General features: G+C 42.2%; 3 long non-coding RNA genes across 4 annotated transcripts in view; 1 reads left to right on the top strand and 2 right to left on the bottom strand.

Moving 5' to 3' along the window:
- Positions 1-11,790, bottom strand: part of LOC309702113 — a 226,520-nt gene extending 214,730 nt beyond the window's left edge. The window contains exon 1 of the long non-coding RNA XR_014275383.1: positions 11,501-11,790. This is a non-coding gene — a long non-coding RNA (uncharacterized lncRNA). The remainder of the gene's footprint in view (positions 1-11,500) is intronic.
- LOC309702106 overlaps positions 1-22,226 on the top strand; it is a 212,598-nt gene that overhangs the window by 60,790 nt on the left and 129,582 nt on the right. The gene's annotated exons all lie outside the window — the stretch shown is intronic.
- LOC309702105 lies at positions 17,746-19,453 on the bottom strand. Its single transcript, XR_014275371.1, has 2 exons — positions 18,555-19,453; positions 17,746-18,322 (listed from the first exon to the last, which is right to left on the bottom strand). It is a non-coding gene; the product is annotated as an uncharacterized lncRNA (long non-coding RNA).

Genomic DNA, 22,226 nt, shown 5'->3' with positions numbered 1-22,226 from the left:
AAATGGGTTTCACTTCACATGTGTACCTTGTCAGGGTTCATTTGTGAATTTTCTTGCCTCCTGGAGCTGGGACCATCAGTTGTGTTGTGTAAAAGTCAGTCTAGTACACCTGACCTCTGACTGGTAGTGTATTGTCACGGATTGCCGGGGCAAGCCGTGTGGAATTGTAGAAAGGGACCAAAAAGGCGGCAGCTCTGGTGCAGGTGAGTGTTTATTTACAGGGGTGGGTAAGTACAAACAGCGGTGGCGACAAAACATGAAACTGGAAACCTAAACTGGGTAAACTAATAAGACAAACCAGAAACGAGGATGCAGGGAGGTCCGGGGAAATACATACGGGGAGACGCAGGGAGACCGAGGGGAAACAACACAGACGAACCAGCAACTACCATGACAGAAGACACAACTTAAATACACTCAGAGAACACAGGGAGATTACACACAGGTGGGGAACACAGCTGGGAGTGATTACGTGACGAGAGTAGGGAGACAAACTGAAACCACTCACATAAGACGCAGACCTTCACAATAAAACAGGAAACACATACACGCAATGACACAACACACCAACTTAACACAGACTGGGGGACACAGAACATAGGAACATGAACCATGAAACAGAAGAGTACAAACACCCAAGGTAACCAAAACCACAGAATACTAATACACTAAACATAAACACGGAGTCGCAGACTCCGGACCATGACATGTATACAGTACCATAAAACTAAACTGTATCTTTTATCAAGTCTAAAAGCTAAATTCAGATTTATTTGAATCATATTAAACATGTTTATGCGTATAATTTAACTACATCTGACCTTCAAAATGATTTGTTAAGCTGAAAAATGAAATAAGTGCAGCTCATTTGTAGAAATTTCTGCACATTCTGCTTATCCCTCCTCCAGGGTCCCAAAAGTTAATTTATCTTGGACTCAAGTTATCCATGTAGAGTTTTTAAGGAACAAAAAAGGAAGTAGCTGCATCCAGCAGATTACAGGAAACCAGAAGAATCAGACTGGCATTTGCTGGAGGATTGATCATTTATTGATGTTTTGTGGATCGCTTCACTTCTTATTAAAAACTGGATGTACAAAACATCTTTTACAAAGACATGATACTGAATAACATCCTGTTTGTTGTTCTTTATATTTGCTTACTTTCAAAGAATATTAAGATAAAAAACAGGAAACCCAGTGGTGGAATGTAAATCAACGCATTTATTGTAGTCTAACTTATAATGAGGTGCTGATATAACATATATTACATTTTATTACACATTAAAACATTGTATCAGGCTCTTATATTGTTCTGTTCTTACTTTTAATTCAGTAAATCTTTTGAAAACACAATTTTTAAAAAACTCATCAGTGTTTCTGCTTTTCTTTTCTTTTCATTCCAATTCCAATTATTACACTCTTAGAAATGATGATAATAATATTTCCACTGTGGGATTTCCCCCCACCAGCAGAAGTAACACTTCTCCATTCTGCTAATAAATATCACAGTACCTGGCACTTGTTTTGAAATTCTGGGGCTCATAACTTTTTGAATAATTATTGTTTTGGTTTTATTCATCGTGTCCTTTGGACCTTTAGGTTGTCAGTATTTTTTATATATTATGTTACTCTCCAGTGGCTCTTGTTATTTAGCTTATTAGTCAAGTCTTGCATTTTATGTTTTTGCCTACAAACTAGATTTGCCAGCCTGTTGGTGTGGCAAATCTAGTTTATAGGCTCGGAGAACTGGTGTGACTTGTTGCCATCATGGAAGTGGCAAGCCCTGCTGCCATTGTGCCAATGATCTATAAAAGCCCCCAGAGTGCAGTTGTGGTGTGGCGCTCCTCCGTGACACACCCCCATTTTGGAATTTGGTTTAGGTTCTTGCGCCTAGTGATGGCAAACAGAGGTTTCATGAAGCTCTGAACCTCTTTGAACCACTGTGTCAAAAACTGGTTCATTAACCTTCATTAATTACACTCATGGGTGACATCTGCAGGCAACAGTGGTTGATGTACAGCCAACTGAAGCCTTGCACCTATATTGTGATGCACCTATATTATAAAATGATCGCGAGAATTACATGAATGTCCTGGCAGTCTGACTTCATGTTACACATCTTTATTGTTTTTATCTCATATTAAAAAATCTGCCTCACTAATTCCATCTATAGAATAACTATAAAAAATAAAAAATAAAACACTGTGAAACATTGTTGATTGTTCATTATATACTCTAAAGGGAAGATGATTTTTACATAAGGCAATGAGGAAATGTGTTTATATGGAAATTGATATTGTCAGTTTAATTATCATTTTAATCTCACATTTATTTATTTCCCACATAATATGGTATTTATTAACAGTCAGTAAAAAAGTCACCCCATGAATGATAGAGACCTTTAAGTATATTATATTTGAAAGAACACTTAGTGTCACAGGATTATTCCATTACTAAATGGAATAATGCTGTAAAGAATGTTATTAATGCAGTTATAATGATGCAGATTATATGGCACCAATAAAATAATTTCTGTATCTCCACACAGGGTTTTTCAAAGTTCAGTTCTGTTAGTTTCCACATGCCAGTTGTTGTGTGCTAAAAACAATGGCCACCAGGCCAAAGCAATGGTTTTGACTCGATCAGTGTTAACCCCGCCCCCTGGGTTTGATGGGTGAGGTTGATAAAAATTTTTCATGGTGAGACCTGAAGGAGTCAACTGTACCAAAATGAATTAATTAAATACACCATTAAATAATTAGTTAAATGTGTTAATAATTAATTAATTAAATGTGTCAAAAACATTTTTAATTAATTATTTCCAATTTTAATTAATTATTTCCAATTTTAATTAATTATTGCCACACTTAATTAATTATTTAATGGTGTATTTAATTAATTCATTATGGCAGTCCTGGCATTCCATACTAAAAGACTGGCTATCTGTAAAAAGTAATGGTTTTGACTTGATCACCGTTAACCCTGCACGCTGACTTTGATGGGTTAGATTGAAATAAAATCCAATTCATGAACACAGCAGCTGGGCCAGGAGTGCCAATGTGAATTAATTAAATACATCATTAAATTATTGATTAAATGTTTCAATAGTTTATTAAAATTGGAAATAAATCAATAATTAATTAAATGTATTGTGGAGGTTTGTAAGCACAACACGAGAGATCCCAGTATTTCACTCCAACTTTAATCTCGGCTTATCACAACTAAACACTCAAGGCACCAAAACCTAACCCTCTCACTTCCCCTCACACTGGAGACACCTGGTGGTCCACCACAGTATAAAAAATTAAATGTATCATTAATTAATTACAAATGGAATTAAATACAATTGATAGGTTTGTAGCTTAACCCTATGCACTGGAACGTTGAAGACAATGTAATTACACAGCAAAGCAAGACACGAGTAGGCAAAGTTCTTCATGTTTCTCGTGCACGGGAGAGAACCGGACAAGCGCCGTTCCTTCGCTTGACCCCAGTTGCTCTCGTGCGCTCCCCCGTAACACTGCTCTTTTATGGAGGTTACATGAATATACATAGGTTCATTAACATATGACGTCTACATACACACAAAGAGTACCTTGCCTGTGGTTTTGTAAGTGTGTGTGTGTGTGGGGTCAGAGTGTGACCCCATAAATGACTTCCCTAAACCTGCTGGTCTGGAAGTCCAGCAGTTCATCTAAACAAAAGGCACTTAGACTAAAACAGATATAGATACATTTATCCTACCATAAAACAATAAGACAAGGTACGACCTCTCCCATGCTCCCAGAGCACTCTGGAATGCACACAATGTCTCTGCAGACTACTAAGCATCAAACCTCTATCAATCTACAACTAATTATAAAACTCTAAGCATATATAAGTAGATATTTCTAAGCATAAATGATAATCAACAATACAAATCCAACAACAATAATTAAACATTTTAAATTAAATGAATGACCATTAAATAATAACATATTTGTTTAACTGATTATTCCAATTTGTATAATTAATTACACATTTAATCATTTAATGATTAATAATTAATTCATTTTGGCACTCAAGGCCCCGGACGCACCTGCACAGCATCCGCAATCACGCCCCGCCGAATTAAATATTGTACTGGGTCCTGTGGTTGTGGTTGTTGTGGTAATGTTGAGCGGGCAGCGGGAGAGCTGCAGCTCTGTGTGCGTTGTAAACAGCAACCGGCTAAGTATTAATAAACAGTATCAAAATGCCACTGGGTCTGCCGTGTATGTTTACATCTTACTTTACTGACCTTTGCCTTTTCTTTTCTTTTGTTTAAAAATTTTAGGATGCATGGCTCAGCCCTTGCAGAACTCATAGGCCAGCAACTGGATTTCTGTCTAGTAGGGCTGCCACGATTAATCGACTAGTCACGATTACGTCGACTATCAAAATCGTCGACGACTGATTTAATAGTCGACGCGTCGTTTGAAGCTTTGTAAGATCCCAAAAGACGCAGGAATAAGTAGTAGGATTTAAGAGTGTAATAACGGACTGAAACAGAAGATGGCAGCACTGCATGTACAAGGATGCCAGCTGCCGTTAAACCCCGAAGAAGAAGAAGAAGAAGAAGAAGAAGAAGAAGTAGCTTTGTCCCAGAATTCATAGCGCAGCCCAGCTCAGTTTCCAACAATGGCGGCAGCTAGTTAGTTTTAATATTACTCTTATTATTCTTTCTAGGTCACAAAATAAAAGTTTAACATATTTTCAGGCGAGAATGTAGCTGTGTAAACCTCAAATATCTGCTCAGTTTATCAAGACACCACATATTTTCAAAAGCGCTCCGACGTTTTCGGAGACGTCTGTTACCCACTAGCTCGATAGCTAGCCGGGGGCCATGAGAGCACCGGACTCCCGGCAGATCATTTTCAAACCCACCGCCCTACTCAGGTTAAACATATATAAGTCACTTAGATAACTTAAAAATGTTATTGTTTGGCTTTTTTCAGTATTTTATTTGTTCCTGAGTAAATCGGCTGAGTTTATTAAACTCCACCGAAACAATCTGCACATTTAATTAAAATTCAATAAACTATCATCTTGTCTTTATTTTTAGTTAGCACAGACCTTAAACACTTAAAGCTGTAAGCTAATGATAGTTATATAAGAGCAGATGCTGCTGGTGCAATAAGCTGTACTTTTACATTCAATGGATGATGATCTGATTAGTCGACTAATCGCAAAAATAATCGGTGACTAGTCGACTATCAAAATAATCGTTTGTGGCAGCCCTACTGTCTAGCAGTCTAAGGTCTGTTGATGGCTGCTTCAAAGTTGTTGTTGTTTGTTTTTTTTAATGCAAGTTACCCATGCACCCAGGTTTGGGAATTCCTTCACACTGTCATCTATCCCAAGAATAGATGAATCCCAGGACATGAACCAAATATGACCAGTGTTGGGTAAGTTACTTTAAAATAGTAACTTAGTTACATTACTAGTTACTTCTCTCAAAAGTAACTCAGTTACTTCAAGTTATTCGTTAGTTTCAAAGTAACTAGTTACTAGGGAAAGTAACTTTGGTTTTACTCAGAATTCTCTTGTTAATGTGTTGCTTCCATAACTTTGCCAGTCTTCTAGCTTGCTTACTTGCCACAAGTGCACTGTGCCACCTACCAATAGAAAGGAAAAGATAATGTGCATATTTCCACGAGAGAAATCCCACGCCTGGACCGTCATTGACTGCTGCCATGATTCTAGCCTACGTCACAGCGTCATGTGCGCCTTTTACATCCAACACAAAAACTGCAGTCGTGGTGCTCTCGATTGTACTCAGAACTCGGAAATTCTGCCTTCTGAATAGGAAGATGTAGGTAACACCAGACTACACATGAGCTGCATACAGAGCTGGACTGGGACAGAAAATTGGCCCGGGCATTTTGACTAGAGACCACCATTATAGGAAAAATCATAAACCCTTTGAATGAAAACAAACACTGTTGTGACAGTGATGCACACTGTTCTGATGGTATATATGCATTAATCTATCAATCGTTTGTTGTAAGATTCAGATAATTATTTATTAAAAGCCAGACATTTTAAATGAGAATAAGAAAGAAAAGTATTTCTTTGTCCCCCCCTTTCCCTGTTAATGCCCTACCTGGCCCCCTGGCAACACTTTGCTAGATCCGCCCCTGCACAGTTACCAGCTGTCAGCTACCTAAAAAAGGATCCTGGGGTTATTTGTCTCTCAGAAACAGTTCATAACTTCCCTTCAACTCATTCATGTCACCTAAAAGGTAAACCTGTTTCTCCATCACCTGTTCAGCTCTGATGATCCAGTAAGGACATCTCCTGGTTTCATCTTCATGTTTCCCTCTCACCAGATAACCAAACCATATCATGACCAGCAGCTTTTTTGCAGCTGTGGCTCCAGCATCGAGTGATGGGAGAAGAGAGCCGGAGATCGACAGACGGATTGGGGCTGCGGCTGCAGTAATGCGGACGCTGCACCGGTCCGTCGTGGTGAAGAGGGAGCTGAGTGTAAAAGCGAAGCTCTCAATTTACCGGTCGATCTACGTCCCTACCCTCACCTATGGCCACGAGCTGTGGGTAGTGACTGAAAGAACGAGATCGCGGATACAAGCGGCAGAAATGAGCTTCCTCCGAAGGGTGGCTGGCCTCTCCCTTAGAGATAGGGTGAGAAGTTCGGCCATCCGGGAGGGACTCAGAGTAGAGCAGCTGCTGCTCCACATCGAAAGGAGCCAGCTGAGGTGGTTCGGGCATCTGACAAGGATGCCCCCTGGGCGCCTCCTGGGTGAGGTGTTCCAGGCATGTCCCACCGGGAGGAGGCCCCGGGGCAGACCCAGGACACGCTGGAGAGATTATATCTCTCGGCTGGCCTGGGAACGCCTTGGTGTTCCCCCGGATAAGCTGGAGGAGGTGGCTGGGGAGAGGGAGGTCTGGGCCTCTTTGCTTAGGCTGCTGCCCCCGCGACCCGGCCCCGGATAAAGCGGATGAAGATGGATGGATGGATGGATGGCTCCAGCAAACATCAGCTGATACTAGAAATTAATATTAAATAAATTCTAACAACAGCTGATCAAGCTTAAACGTGCTGCTGTTGTTTAATAATAATAATGGATTGGATTTATATAGCGCTTTTCAAGGCACCCAAAGCGCTTTACAATGCCACTATTCATTCACTCCCACATTCACACACTGGTGGAGGCAGCTACGGTTGTAGCCACAGCTGCCCTGGGGCAGACTGACAGAAGCGAGGCTGCCATATCGCGCCATCGGCCCCTCTGGCCAACACCAGTAGGCTGTAGGGTAGAGTGTCTTGCCCAAGGACACAACGACCAGGACAGAGAGCCCGGGGATCGAACCGGCGACCTTCCGGTTACAGATACGCTTCCCAACCCCCTGAGCCACGGTCGCCCCGGTTTAGCGCGACATCCGCTGGTTTCCTCTTTTGGCGCAAAGTGGGCGATAAACAAACAAGAGAGCCGATCAGCTGATCACTGATCAGTTTTCATGATTGAAGTTGAAACGGGAGAGGGAGGGGGGAGAATGAAAGAAGAAGAGGCAGCTGTGCAGCGTAAAGACACAGAATAACTCCAGCTTTGTGCCTTTTTCATTGTAGCTGAATTAGGGGACAAACTGTTCCTTTTCACCTCAATAAGAAACGCGTAATATTTTCTCTGAATACAAGACTGGACGGTTGGCAACTCTAATAACTTATGAACAAAATAAAGTGCAACATCATCAGAATCAGAATCAGAAAGGGTTTTATTGCCAAATGTTGAGCAGGTTTACAACATTAGGAAATTGCTGCGGTGCTTCAGTGCAAACATACTTTCATAAATTACGCTAAAATAGACATTAAAATAAAAATAAGAATAAGAATTAAAAGTGCTAAGTAGATAGATATGTACATGAGTGCAGGTGGTGATCAGTGCCAAACATTGAATGATGCAGTGAACACAGCGTAGGGTCATGTGTTAGTGGTGGGAACAGTCTTATGGTTATTGTTCATGTGTTCAACAGCAGAGGGGAAGAAACTGTTCTTATGGCGAGAGGTTCTGGTGCGAATGGACCGGAGCCTCCTGCCTGAGGGGAGCAGGTCAAACAGACTGTGACCAGGGTGAGAAGGGTCAGCTGAGATCCGAGCTGCACGCCCCAGTGTCCTGGAGGTGTACAGGTCCTGCAGAGATGGGAGTCTGCAGCCAATCACCTTCTCAGCAGAGCGCACAACACGCTGCAGTCTCTGTTTGTCCCTGATAGTGGCTCCAGCGTACCATTAACTTCATAGCACCCACCCAGCTGTATAGAAACTCCCTCATGCTAGCTAGCACGCAGTACGGAAAAAGTCAGCACAACGAAAATAAACTGCACCTAAACTTGGTTTATATCTGACCCAGAGAGACTGCAGGTCATAACTTCTTACCTGAAGTTCAGTTCACACTCGGACCGGCGGCCGCTTCGGGTCTCTCCTCTTGCCTCCCTTTTCCTTCATCCACCTGCTGGCTTCCACCACTTGCTAATGTTACTGCATCTGTGGAAGCTCCGCGACAGCCACCACACGAAGTAACGAGTAACGACCCTATCTAAATCCCAGTAACGACTAACGCGGTCCTGATTTTGGCATAATAACTAGTTACCGTGCTCGTTACCACAATAATAACGTAGTTACTGTAACGCGTTACTTAATAACGCGTTATTCCCAACACTGAATATGACAAATCGAGTGAGAGCTCATTTAGCTATGATGGAAGCGTAAAATGTTGCTCATAAAGGTGCATGAAATTATCTGAGAAGGAGATTCCCTCTTGCCACTTTTCTAAGTCTTGCCAAGTGTTGATGTATGTTAAGCAGAGATGGGCAGTAACGCGTTATGCGTTACTGTAATCTGATTACTTTTTTCAAGTAACGAGTAAAGTAAGGGATTACTATTGCAAAATCGGTAATTAGATTACCGTTACTTTCCCGTAGGAACGCTGCGTTACTGCGTTACTAAAACCGTGATTTTTTTGCGAGAATGTCTCATGACAGTGACGTAAGCAAGTGCGCCGTTGGTGACAACAGCTGTGTCCAGATCAACAATGGATCATATATCGATTGTGGGAGCGAGTATGAGCGTGCAGCGTTTAAAGCTTGGAAATACTGACCTTATTTTGAGTTTGATTCCATAAAAAGTGACAAAAACATTAGCGTCCGTTGTGCGTGGGAAGAAAACTTTTTACAGCGAAAAAACCCCCCTAAACTTTCAAGCAAGCACCGAGTGCGCAACGACGTAATGGGAAACTCACAGAGAAACTCGCGGATTCGTCAACTGACCGCAGCACACCTGCACCAGGGTAAACCTCCGCCTACCCCCAGTCCTGCTTTACAGGTGAAAATAGAGCAAAACGACCACTGAGTCTTTGACTTTATTTATTTTCTGCTGTGTTTTACTTGCATCTATTTGAAAGAGTGAGTGTAAACACAAAAAATATTTTATTTTATGTGCTGGAATGTGCAGAAAATAAGTTTAAATATTAAACTAAGTTCTTCAAGTCAGAGAATGGTGCATATAATTTAATATTTATTTGATGCATAAAGTTAAAGGATTAAAACTGATAAAACAAGTTAAAAAAAAGAGACTTTTCCATTTGATTACATTTTGTATGATGGATTATGTAGAAAAAGTAGAATTGGGCTGAAAGATCTATCGCTTTATCACCTCTTCAGGTTGTAAATCGTGTTTTTAAAAAGTAACTAAGTAACTAAGTAATTAATTACTTTTGAAAATAAGTAATCAGTAAAGTAACGGGATTACTTTTTGGGGGGAGTAATCAGTAATTAGTTACTGATTACTTTTTTCAAGTAACTTGACCAACACAGATGTTAAGTACTGAAAAAATCATAAATTCTTCAGTTTTTTAAAGTTAAGAGTTTTTACATGTAATTTGTTCTAAAACAGAGCTGACTTTACATAGCATGTCTTCATGTGTATTAACATGTGCTGTAACCAAAGACTGATTTGAAGTAATCGATATAATAAATTATATATATTTTTTGGTACATTTTTTTTTTACTTGCATTTTACTTTCATTGATATATTTTGTATGAAGTTTGCTGTATGTTCTATGTATCATATGGCAATAAACGTATTTTTGAGAAAATCTGTTTTGAATCTAGTTTTTATATGCTGAATTTTATAGTAAGTAGAAATCTTAACCTAAATGCTAAAGGTAATATAACACTAGTGATAGGTTTTGAGTTTCGACCCAATTTTATTAACCTCAAGTTGGTTATTGGTCAATTTAACCCAATTTTTGGATAGTTATCCTAACCCAGAGTGCTGGGTCAAACCAGTAACCCAACCCTGTTAAGTTGAAACAACAACAATATTTGACCCAGCATTGGGTTACAAATTGGGTTATTTTTAACCGTGCAATATTTAGGGTGTATCAGTCAGAAGTCAGCTGTGTACCAACCTGACTTCTGCACAACACAACTGATGATCTCATCTCAAGGAGGCAAGAAATTTCACAAATGAATCCTGATAAGGCACATCTATGAAGTGAAAAACCATTTCAGGTGAATACATCATGAAACTTATTGAGAGAAGGCCAAGGGTTTGCAGCGATATCAAGAAAACAAAGGGTGGCTACTTTCAGGAATCTAAACTATAAAACATGTGTAGAGTCCATTTTTTCAATTTTTCATTGAGTCCTGCATTTGACTCCACATCAGGGCCGTGCAGATAGGTTTAAAGGGGCGGGTGCTCAAAGTTAAAAAGGGGCACATTGAACCAGGCTGAATAACAACAACACACATTCATCAAGAATCTAATATAGGAAGGGCAGGGCTGTGTTGATCTGAGACTGTAGACATTAAAAAGTCCACAGGAGAGGTGGTAGCTGATTAAACAAGTGTCATGAGATAATAACAAAATGCAAAGATTGGTGACAGCGCTTGGAACCATAAGGCAATAAAAAACTGTGAGAAATAATTTAGGCTCTGCCTGTGAATCACTCTTTGCTTCTCTTCTTCCTTCCATCCCATCATTTCATATATCACTCTCCCACTTGCTATGTGAGAACAAGGCACAACTTGCTATTGCAATAAACTATAATCTAATTATCCACACCTAACAACTCTTGCACTTAATCTATAATAAAATGATGACAGAAAAATGTTATAGCCCTGCCTTTAGTAGCCTCACACAGCTCCTACTGTTTCCTCCTCATGTCCTTACCAGGCATGTCTGGACAATGTTATATCATGAGTAATATTTTTTTTAAAAATCCATCTAAATAAAACACACACATGCACACACAGTGACATTTTAGACCTTCTTCAGAATACTGTATATACTATGGGCATCATGGTGCTGATCCAGAATCCTTACATTATTATTCATTACTAGAGCTACAATAATAAAGCAATGAGGAGGGGGAAGTAATAAATATGAAATAATGTATTTATGATGATTTCATTTGTTTCACTATCCACTCTGTGCAGGGGCAAATCTTATTACATTTTTAAACTGTAGAGATACAATCATTTTACTGCTGTAAAATCCAAATTTTGTCTTATTTAAAATGTAAATCTAATATAATCTGCTTCTTAATGTATGTTCTTTAAAATACAGCGTGTGTTTTTAATATATTATAATTATAATAATTATTATGTGGACATGCATATTAGATCGTTTTTTAGTGAAATATAATCCCTCCAGAAAGGCAGGAAAAGCCCGGAAACTTACTTTAAAACTAAATATGTTCTGAATACTTTAAAACTAAATATGTTCCCTAAAACGGTGACAGAGCTACAGACCCATGACAGCCTTACACAGGTAGCCAGCAGCTGTGACCAGCATTACTTGTGCAGTTAATAAAAGGACAGGTAACGTTTGTCGCGCTGTTGCACACACAGCACGCTCGTTTGTTTCAGTTCGTCAGTTGCCACAAGACAGCTTACCAACGTGTACGTAATAAGCTAATACTCCTGTGTGCTACACACTACAGTGTACGCGGTACACCTACTTACTGGTTTTGTCGCATCAGTCTGTGTCTCTGAGTTAACTTGTGTTTCTTCTACAGGTCTGGACCGCTAAAAATGCGCGTGCTCTTTGTGAGCTCTTTCCCGGCTCGTAACCAGCGCGTTCTGCCGTCAAGGGCGATCATTGGTTAAATGTGATCATGTGACTGATGCAAGAAGATCCTTTTATTTAGCAAAACTGTGATTAATAGTTAAATATTATTGTTGAGGGGCACAGACAGGACTCCGCACGCACACACACACACACACATAAAAAAAATAAAAATAAAATAAAAAGATTTTTTTTTAAAAAGTTGCCTCAACAAAAGGGCACTTTGGGCACCCATCAGGAAAGGGGCGGGTGCTCAAGCCCCTCTAGCCCCCCCCCCCCCCCCTCTGCACGTGCCTGCTCCACATCTTGCCTACCCACACAGCAAATCCGTGACAGTGTGTCCAAACTTTTGACTGTGTTGACATAAAGTGTACTATATATAGCAACTGTCAAAGAATTTCATCACCTTGGATGAATGTAGCATGTTAATTTTGTGTAGCTTTACAACAAAGGCATTGTTATTAAGAAAATAGGGAAAAGGTCATGTGTTCAAAAAACATACATATCAAAAATTAAGGTAGAGTTTCAGTCATGTCAACAATCACAAGAGAGAGAGAGAGAGACAGAAATGAATGAAAAGAGACATTAAATTTAAATGTTTTTAAATCACTCTTTAAAAACATTTGTGCACAGATGGAAATTTTATTTGATATCAGATAACTCACACACTCCCTGAGTGTGTTTCTTGTTGATTTGTTGTCTTACTCATGCAACACGACATACAAACTGAATGGTTTTTGTGAAACATAAATCTAAATGATGATCATAAACAAGAGCAACTTATTAAAGTTCTTACATGACATCTACTTAATTAAAAGAAAAACAGAAATAGTAATTTAATAAACATGTTATACTTTAACACATTTACAGTGGGGCAAAATAGTATTTAGTCAGCCACCGATTGTGCAAGTTCCCCCACCTAAAATGATGACAGAGGTCAGTAATTTGCACCAGAGGTACACTTCAACTGTGAGAGACAGAATGTGAAAAAAAATCCATGAATTCACATGATAGGATTTGTAAAGAATTTATTCGTAAATCAGGGTTGAAAATAAGTATTTGGTCAATAACAAAAATACAACTCAATACTTTGTAACATAACCTTTGTTGGCAATAACAGAGGTCAAACGTTTACTATAGGTCTTTACCAGGTTTGCACACACAGTAGCTGGTATTTTGGCCCATTCCTCCATGCAGATCTTCTCGAGAGCAGTGATGTTTTGGGGCTGTCACCGAGCAACACGGACTTTCAACTCCTGCCACAGATTTTCTATGGGGTTGAGGTCTGGAGACTGGCTAGGCCACTCCAGGACTTTCAAATGCTTCTTACGGAGCCACTCCTTTGTTGCCCGGGCGGTGTGTTTTGGATCATTGTCATGTTGGAAGACCCAGCCGCGTTTCATCTTCAAAGTTCTCACTGATGGAAGGAGGTTTTGGCTCAAAATCTCACGATACATGGCCCCATTCATTCTGTCCTTAACACGGATCAGTCGTCCTGTCCCCTTGGCAGAAAAACAGCCCCATAGCATGATGTTTCCACCCCCATGCTTCACAGTAGGTATGGTGTTCTTGGGATGCAACTCGGTATTCTTCGTCCTCCAAACACGACGAGTTGAGTTTATACCAAAAAGTTCTACTTTGGTTTCATCTGACCACATGACATTCTCCCAATCCTCTGCTGTATCATCCATGTGCTCTCTGGCAAACTTCAGACGGGCCTGGACATGCACTGGCTTCAGCAGCGGAACACATCTGGCACTGCGGGATTTGATTCCCTGCCGTTGTAGTGTGTTACTGATGGTGACCTTTGTTACTTTGGTCCCAGCTCTCTGCAGGTCATTCACCAGGTCCCCCCGTGTGGTTCTGGGATCTTTGCTCACCGTTCTCATGATCATTTTGACCCCACGGGATGAGATCTTGCGTGGAGCCCCAGATCGTGGGAGATTATCAGTGGTCTTGTATGTCTTCCATTTTCTGATGATTGCTCCCACAGTTGATTTTTTCACACCAAGCTGCTTGCCTATTGTAGATTCACTCTTCCCAGTCTGGTGCAGGTCTACAATACTTTTCCTGGTGTCCTTCGAAAGCTCTTTGGTCTTGGCCATGGCGGAGTTTGGAGTCTGACTGTTTGAGGCTGTGGACAGGTGTCTTTTATAGAGATGATGAGTTCAAACAGGTGCCATTCATACAGGTAACGAGTGAGGGACAGAAAAGCGTCTTACAGAAGACGTTACAGGTCTGTGAGAGCCAGAGATTTTCCATGTTTGAGGTGACCAAATACTTATTTTCCACCCTAATTTACGAATAAATTCTTTACAAATCCTACCATGTGAATTCATGGATTTTTTTTTTCACATTCTGTCTCTCACAGTTGAAGTGTACCTCTGGTGCAAATTACTGACCTCTGTCATCATTTTAAGTGGGGGAACTTGCACAATCGGTGGTTGACTAAATACTTTTTTGCCCCACTGTATATCTGCTTGTCATATTGGTTCTGACGGGGTGACACTAGGTGCACATCCCCTCGCCATACGCTTTCTGAAAGGAGTTCGCCGGCTGAGGCCCGTGCTTAAGTCCAGTGTGCCTGCTTGGGACTTGTCTTTGGTGCTGGAGGCCCTTTGTAGCCCCCCGTTTGAACCCATTGAGTCTGTGGATATTAAATTTCTTTCATATAAGACTGCATTACTTCTCGCTTTGGCTTCGGCAAAGCGAGTGGGTGACCTTCATGCGCTCTCTGTGCATCCCTCGTGCACACAGTTCTCTTCTGATGGCCACAAGGTCGTATTGCATCCAAATGCTGCCTATTTTCCCAAGATCATGCCTGCATCTTCTAGCTCAATGGAGTTTGAGTTGCTGAGCTTTTGCTCCCCTCCTTTTGCATCTGAGGAGCAGAGGAGGATGCATTCTCTTTGTCCAGTGCGTGTGCTACGCACCTACATTGAGCGCACTCAGAATGTGCGTTTATGTGACCAGCTGTTTGTCTGCTTCGCTGATCCAAATAGAGGTAGAGCTCTGTCCAAACGGAGGCTGTCCCACTGGATTATAGAAGCTATCTCACTGGCATACAGCACCGGTGGTCTTGCTTTGCCCCACGGGGTCAGAGCTCATTCCACCAGGGGGATGGCAACCTCATGGGCTCTTTTTAAAGAGGTGCCTGTAGCTGATATTTGTGCGGCAGCTAGTTGGGCATCAACGCACACTTTTGTGCAGTTTTATCGGTTGGATGCTACAGCCCCTTCGGTGGCTCATGCTGTCCTTTCTGCTGGGTCTACCACTCACTAAGGATGTGGTGGTCCGATTCCGGTTTGGTGGCTGCTCTGTGGGGCGTGTATATATGTCCCATACTTATGTGTTGTACCGAGTGAATCGACTGAAAGGGAACGAATAGTTATGTCTATAACTTCTGTTCCCTGAAGGAGAGGAACGAGGTACAACACAAGGTGGCCCCACTGAGCAGTTTGGCTTGGTGAAGAGCGGCTATCGAACTGAGGGATGACTGTGATGACAGCGGCTATATGTGCAGGCAGGGCCGTGCGCGTGTCATCACACGTCATCTGCCTTAAAGGCGTGATTAAAGGTTTCTTCAGCCAGGACACACGAGGGCGTGATATCCCATGCTTATGTGTTGTACCGAGTGAATCGACTGAAAGGGAACTCCCAAACACTAGTGGTGTGCGATACTGCATATTTTGGTATCGATCCGATACCAAGTAAATTCGGGCCAGTATCGCCGATACCAATACTGATACGATACTTTTCAATAAATAAGGTGGATGCCTCATTGAATTGCTAAATCGCAATTAATTTTCATGACCTTAAGTGTTTGTGTGATGTTTCCTTTGGTATAATTAATTAGTTAAAACCCAGGACATAATTAGGAGAAATTATTTATTCATAATTAAATAATTTTTTTTTATTATTGTTGCGGCTCGTGGTCTGCGATGCCACTGCAGATGAGATGGACTCACCTTCACGGCATCTACAATGATGCCTCGCCGGCTTAAAACCTGTGCGCTGCTTGTGCTGTTGTTGTTTTTGGTGTTGATGTGTACAGCTGGCAGCAGGAGGGTTGCAGCCGTTGAATGTAGGCTACTGTTACAGCAACCGTGTGATCACTGTAAGGGTGGACAGCGCACGGCTTGGGGTGAGCCGGAGGCTGGCGCGCCTGCCAAGCTGGAGACGGAGGTCGAGGTGCGCGGGGGTGCATGCTGTCCACTTCGGCACGCAGGCTGCACAGTCCTGCGTGCCGGCCGTCTGCCCAGCTACCTGTGAACCCCAGCTCACTTCCACGCCTACTGCGCCACCGCTGCTTGCCATATGGGTGGCCATCAGGCCAGCTCCGGGGCTTCCGCTGGAGGCGCGGGCGACCGCCAGAGTGGACACTTCCCCGTCGCTGGGCTAGGGCATGGGGCGCCGATGGTCCGGGCCAATTCCCTCGCCTGCTCGCGAGGTGAGGTGAAGCGGGCGAGGGGGGTATGTGGCAGGGTGTGTTCTGCGATGCCGCTGCAGGGTTGGTGGTGGTGATGTGTACGGCTGCCAGCGGGAGAGCTGAAGCCGTTGAATGTACTGTTACAGCAACCGTGTGATTATTGTAAGAATAAATGATGCTGCGAAGCATGAAAATGCCATCGGGTCTGCCCTGGTGGCGATCTTTTTTTTTTTTTTTTTTTAAATCTTAAGTGCACGCAAACCAGTACACAAATTAAAACAAATACTATTTATAAACTATAATACAAAAATTACAATTAAAATTCTCAACAACAAAAACAAAAAAATGTATATAATTAATATGTAAACAACTTAACAACCCCCAAAGTGTCTAAGTCACGTGACGTGTCAGTGCAACACCGAAACATAAGAGTGGGGGAGAGGGAGCAAAGTGTGCCTGCTCTCCGCTGACACAGGAGCGGTGTGTCCAGCGACCTGGTTGTTTCGTTTTTGCCGTTTTTACTTACCTTGGATCCAGATGAAACCATTGTGTCCTTTGATGTAGTCTCTCTCTTCACTTGCATACCCACCAAGCAGTGGTGTGTGTGTGTCTAGAAAATTTTTGTTGGGGGGGCCAGGTAGGGGCACAGATTTGGAGAAGGGTGGCAGATGTAATTGGCAGATAATGTTAAAAAAAAATTCTACCAACCATTAACCATAATTCAGTAACCCTGTAAACCTAATAACCGAATGCGCTTTTAACTCTTATTAGAATGAGATTTTAACCACTACGGTGCAAAGTTTTTAGACACTGCGTTGATAAAGTACAAGAGACACAATCAGTGCTTTGTCAGTGTTTACTCAGCATTCAAGGACAGCAATATTTGCATAGTATTTTTACTGACATATAGTGCACATATGTTTTGAGCAAAAACATTTTTGAATATTTAACATACAATTGGCAAATTAGCCAATGCCAATGCAAAACTTTATCTGCCTGTTAAAAAAAGAAGATAATCTTATTACTGTAACCCAGGTCCCACGTAGCTATGGTAAAGCTAGAGTATATAGTACAATGAGACTGGGCCTGGGTTCGTAGTGCTACTAATAATAATACCTGATACCCTCTAATTGCTATAATAAGGACCACCACAACTGTATTTTACACAAATTTATCCCTCACCGGGTATTTATTTAGACAAAAGAAATGAATAAAATAAACAGTTACTTTAATAAAATGGATTGAATTCAAATAAACAAACAAAAATACTGTAAAAATGACTACATGGATTTTAAATAAAAGATTATCAACCCAAAATACCTCCTTTTTAGGTATTTCAACTGTTATTTCAGCTACAACAGCTCACACCTTTAACATGGATGAATTTCAACCTTTGACAATAACTTTGATCAACTACACACTTACTCAATTTAAACCGATTGTGTAACAGTGGGCCCACACACACACACACACACACACACTTTAACCTGTCCACACTACACCTGTAGCACGGTGCTTGATGCAGGCCTGATTCGAAGTTTGGGTGCGGTGAGGCCTAAAACTGATGGCCGCTTCACTCAAACTGAGCAATAAACAAAATATGTGCACTTTAGTTCCAGTTAGTACTCACGAGTCCAATGAGTTTGTTAGTGGGGCAATCAGAAACGGGCAGTTAGTTCACCAGTAGTGAAGACAGTCAGGGGTAAGAAAACAACAGTCAGGGGCGAGGAAACAGCAGGGTCCATCCGGGCAGAAACCTCTCTCTCCTTTCAGAGCGTCCCTCGGCTTCTAAACACATTAAAACACTTGAGCTACAATACCAAATGCTATCACATAACGATTTAGCATTAGCATGCTTTGCTGAAAATCACAGAGCTAAACATACAGCATGGTATCCACAGCACATAACGCGGTAAGTTGCGCTAATTAGCAAGTCGCTAGTTAGCATCACATATCACGATATTATATCACTATAACGAATAGTTACAGTACAAATGTCAAGGCACACAGTCTCATTTACCTCTTGCAGATCACAAATAAGTACTATCAGGACCACGGGTAGTCGACCTCAATGACACACTTAGATGCAAAATCCACACCACGTTTGCCTTACGACATCTCTCTCTTCGGACTTAGCTTCTGTGTCCGCTCCCACAGATTCACACAAACCTTACCACTTGTCCCGCCCCCATAACAGAGAAGAGTGACATTGACTGGCTTGTCAGCACAACAACCAATGACAATACCATATTGAGATAACTGACACTAGATGGGTAAATAAACTTAGGTTACACCCCAACATATTTAGTGTGCACAGAAAATGAACTCTAAATCATGAAACCCTTTTACTTATTGGACTCTTAACTGTAAATGAAATACATTTGTACCAAAGCATATGATTTTTAAACGTTTTATCAACTATTTATAGTTTAACCATTTTTTATTACAGTACACTTTTTCTTTATACTGCAAGCCCGAATAATTGCAGACAGGGCTACATCCTCCCCCTTCTAACCGTGTAGATGTCCTCATCACACCTCTGACTTCTCTTTAGCTTTACAGGGTGATGGTCATCCTCACTTCCTAAGAACTTCTTCGATGACTTAGAACGTCCCTTTGTTTCACTGACGTCTGGAGGGTTTAATTTTAGTTGAATGACCATACCATGGTGCATGATGGTAACAGGCTCACAAGATGGGTGACCTGGCTTTTCATAGGTCAATCTCAAGGGTGGTTTTGGTTTCCTGAGGGATTTTCGGGATGTGGAGAACTGTTCACTCTCATTTCTTGTACCTCTATGAGAATTGTCACTTCGGGTTCTGTTTGAAAAGGGTGAACTTGTTTCCCGTTCCTCCTCTTGCTCTCCCATAGACTCATTTGTCTCTTGAGCATCATATTCCAGCATAGTAGGTGTATCATCTCCAGTTGAGTTTTCACTTTCTCTTACTGGTTGACTTTCTGCTTCTTCAAAATGTTCCTCCTCAGAAGTGTCATCCTCTTCCGAAGTCTGATGTGGCATTGCCAGTTGTCTCCTGACCTCTTGCACACCAAAACTTTGCGGATTATGGACAGCTTCAAACATTTCATCTGAGGATGCTGTGTCACTTTCTTCAACTGGATCAGGCGGTTTAACTGCTTGACTTTTCTGGGCACGATGTGCTCTGGTTACGGGTCTCCTAATGTGTCCTGTGTCATCCGATGGATTAGGCATCCTGACCATATAACCAATGGGCAACAGGTGGTCTCGATGGAGAGTTTTGAGTACACCTGGACCATGTTCTGGTTTTACCTTATAAACAGGCAGGTTAGGCAACTTCTCCACTACAACATACGGTGTAGATTTCCAACGATCCTGCAGTTTATGCTTGCCTTTTATTCCAACATTCTGAATGAGAACCCTGTCTCCCTTCTCCAAAGGCAGATCTCTCACGCGTTGGTCATAATGTGCTTTGTTCTTCAGATGATTTTTTGTAGCTGCATTTGATGCAAGTTTGTATGCGTCCTGCAACTCTTTTCTCATCCGTGAAACATACTGTTGGTAGGAGGACTCACTTTCACCATTTGGCGAGATTCCAAAGCAGACGTCGATGGGCAGTCTAGCTTCTCTCCCGAACATGAGATAATAAGGTGAGTACCCCGTGGCATCACTCCTTGTACAATTGTACGCGTGTACCAGGTGGGTGATATGCTGGCTCCAACACTGTTTCTTTGCAGTGTCCATGGTACCGAGCATTGCTAGAAGGGTTCTGTTGAATCTTTCCGGTTGCGCATCACCTTGCGGGTGGTAGGGAGACGTTCGTGACTTCCGAATCCCCAACATGGACAACAGCTCCTTGATCAGTCGACTCTCAAAGTCTCTGCCCTGATCAGAGTGTATTCGTGCAGGTAGACCGTAGTGCATGAAGTACTTCTCCCACAGGACTTTTGCAACGGTAATGGCTCTTTGATCTTTGGTAGGAAACGCCTGTGCATAACGTGTATAGTGATCTGTCACAACTAACACATTTGCAACACCTTTAGAATCCGGCTCTATCTGTAAGAAATCAATGCAAACCAAGTCTAGAGGGCCATTGCTTGTTATCTGATTCAAGGGCGAGGCACGCTGAGGGAGCGTCTTCCTGGAGATGCACCTTCCACAAGTGCGAATATACTGCTCAATCTCAGCTGCCATACGAGGCCAGTAAAACCTCTCTTTAATCAGTTCTGTTGTTCGCTCTGCTCCCATGTGCCCACACTCATCATGCAGAGACCTTAACACCATAGACCTGTATCTTGCTGGCAAGACAAGCTGCCGGCTTTGTTTTCCAGCCATTTTTTCTTTTACTCTGTAGAGTATTCCATCACTCAACTCCAATTTGCGACTTTCACGGAGGAGCATCACAGTCTCTGGCGAGTCAGTTTTAGAGCGAGCAAACTCTTTATTGCTCTTGATGGCTTTCTTCAATGGCCCAATGGTAGGGTCCATATCTTGTGATGTTTGAATGTCTTTTGGGCTCAGCTGATCGACGATGTTTACGCTGAGATTCACAGGAAATGCATAGGCTTCTGGTACTGCAGAGGCAGGAGCACCAAGTTGATCCACCAATCTGTCAGGTACAACTGCTCCTTCCCTGATGCAGGCTCGTTTACAGAGAGCTTTAATGCCAGCAGGCGGGATGGAAGTCCATTCTCCAACTTCCTCTTGGGCATACTGTCGGGACAGCAAGTCAGCATCAATGTTGTGGCGCCCAGGGCGGTACTGTATGGTGAAATCATACGTGGCGAGGGCAGCGAGCCAGCGATGCCCTACAGCACTGAGCTTAGCCGAGGTCAATACATACGTTAAGGGGTTATTGTCAGTCCTGACAAGGAATTTGGCACCATACAGGTAGTCGTGAAATTTATCCACAACGGCCCACTTTAATGCCAAGAATTCCAGTTGATGAACTGGATAGTTACGTTCTGAGTCTTTGAGCTTTCGGCTTGCGAAAGCTACCGGCCTTAGGCCCTCGGGGTGTTCTTGGTTCAAGACAGCACCTAAACCATTCATGCTGGCGTCCACATGCAGGATGTATGTCTTGGTGGGGTCAGCAAATGCCAATACTGGAGCATTGATCAGACATTCACGGATCTGTTCAAAAGCAGCCTGGCAGGCTGGAGTCCATCGTTCCCCAAACGGCTCGGATGCTTTAAAATAGGTGTGGTTTGGGTCTACACTCTTCTTGGCTTTGGGGTCTTTCCAAGTGGGTGCATAACCCTTGGTGAGTTCTGACAAAGGACGGACAATGGCGGAGTAGTTGGCTATGAACCTCCGATAGTAACTACAAAATCCGAGGAAAGACTTGAGAGGTTTCAAGTGAGTGGGCACTTTCCAGTGTTTCACCACCTCAACCTTCTCTGGATCGGTGGCTATTCCATTGGTGGATACAATGTGACCCACATACTTAACTTGAGGACGACAGAATTGACATTTGTCAATGGAGACTTTCAAACCAATCTCCTCTAGTCTGTCCAACACCTTAAAGAGGCGTTGCTCATGCTCTTCAAGCGTTCTTCCAAAGACAATGATGTCATCCAAATACACAAGGGCTTCCAGAAGATGCATGTCCCCAACAGCCTTTTCCATTAAGCGTTGGAACGTTGCAGGAGCTCCAGTGATCCCTTGTGGCATGCGCTCAAATTGATAGAAGCCCAGGGGGCAAATAAAAGCCGT

This window comes from Aulonocara stuartgranti (genome assembly GCF_965226115.1).
Source record: "Aulonocara stuartgranti genome assembly, chromosome: 3".
NCBI lineage: Eukaryota > Metazoa > Chordata > Actinopteri > Cichliformes > Cichlidae > Aulonocara > Aulonocara stuartgranti.
Note: the sequence above shows the minus strand (reverse complement) of the source record. Positions and strands in the feature narration are given on the sequence as shown.